The 1,066-nt window shown below is 31.5% G+C and overlaps 1 long non-coding RNA gene across 1 annotated transcript; it reads right to left on the bottom strand.

The window, feature by feature from the left end:
- Nucleotides 1–273: 273 nt before the first annotated feature.
- LOC149158810 (uncharacterized) lies at nt 274–747 on the bottom strand. The gene is made up of 2 exons (XR_016261084.1): nt 673–747; nt 274–577 (listed from the first exon to the last, which is right to left on the bottom strand). It is a non-coding gene; the product is annotated as an uncharacterized LOC149158810 (long non-coding RNA).
- Nucleotides 748–1,066: the final 319 nt, after the last annotated feature.

Here is a 1,066-nt window from a genome sequence, read left to right as displayed (position 1 = left end):
TTAGTAGGTTTTCCCACTTGTGGGACAACTCTCATATGGTTTTGCCTTTGGTTATTTGGCCTTTGCTAGAGAGTCAGTCATTTTGTCTCTAGTCTGGTTTCCAAAGTGGCAGGCCAGAGACAAAAAACCTCTTAACATTTTGTACTCTATCTAATTAAAGAATAGAATTTTGACTTTAAAAAAATGATTCTTAACAATTACATAAACATTAAAAACAATAATAATAATAACATAAAAAAATTAACAAAAGAATATTAGAATATCATATAGAAATTGGAGAAATTTTTCTGAGACATTACGAAAATATAAAAATTACTCATATATGTTCCCCTAAAAATGAGGAAACATTGGTGCTCTGTTTGGAAGTCCTTGCCCAATGTGCAGCAGGAACAACAAAATTGAAATATGCATTGGTATAAAAAGGTCACATAAGCCTACAAAAGACTTGGCTTCTCAGGAAATGTGCAACCAGATCATTGTATGATAACATTTGCCGCATAATTTCCACCTTTGACACATTCCTCAATAGATTTACCTAGCACCAATTGAGCTAAAAAGCCTCCTACAAATGCATCTCCTGCCAAAACAACAAAGAAAGAGAATTCAGTATTTTCTTGTCTACACCTATGTTTTGTAAACATTTAAGCATTAGACAAAAGAAAATATCCAAACCTGCTCCATTTGTATCAACAATATTTTCCTTCGGAATCAAAATCACTGGAAACAACGTAACCTGAAATGATAACAAATATGATGATCTCAACAATTTGAGAAATAAGAGAACACTCAGATAACAAGAACCATTTGTTTCTTGAAAGAAGAGAAAAGAACTTGGTACAAAATTTTTTTACTCGATAATTGTCATTAAAAGTGTGATGAAACTAAACAATAAAATATTATTTGAAACACTCATGACAGATGAGTGGAGATATGTGGCAATTTAATTTTTAAACACCAGAAAATCCATGAGTCTCTTGATTTAGAGAACAATGGCCCTTGGAAAATTACATGTACATAGCTTCCTCAATATCACAACTTGTACTTCTCCTAATAAAAAACAATTATA

The sequence above is a fragment of the Pinus tabuliformis genome, chromosome 5_2 (assembly GCF_031772625.1).
Source record: "Pinus tabuliformis cultivar Carrire ecotype Pingquan chromosome 5_2, CPIR1, whole genome shotgun sequence".
Lineage (NCBI taxonomy): Eukaryota > Viridiplantae > Streptophyta > Pinopsida > Pinales > Pinaceae > Pinus > Pinus tabuliformis.
Note: the sequence above shows the minus strand (reverse complement) of the source record. Positions and strands in the feature narration are given on the sequence as shown.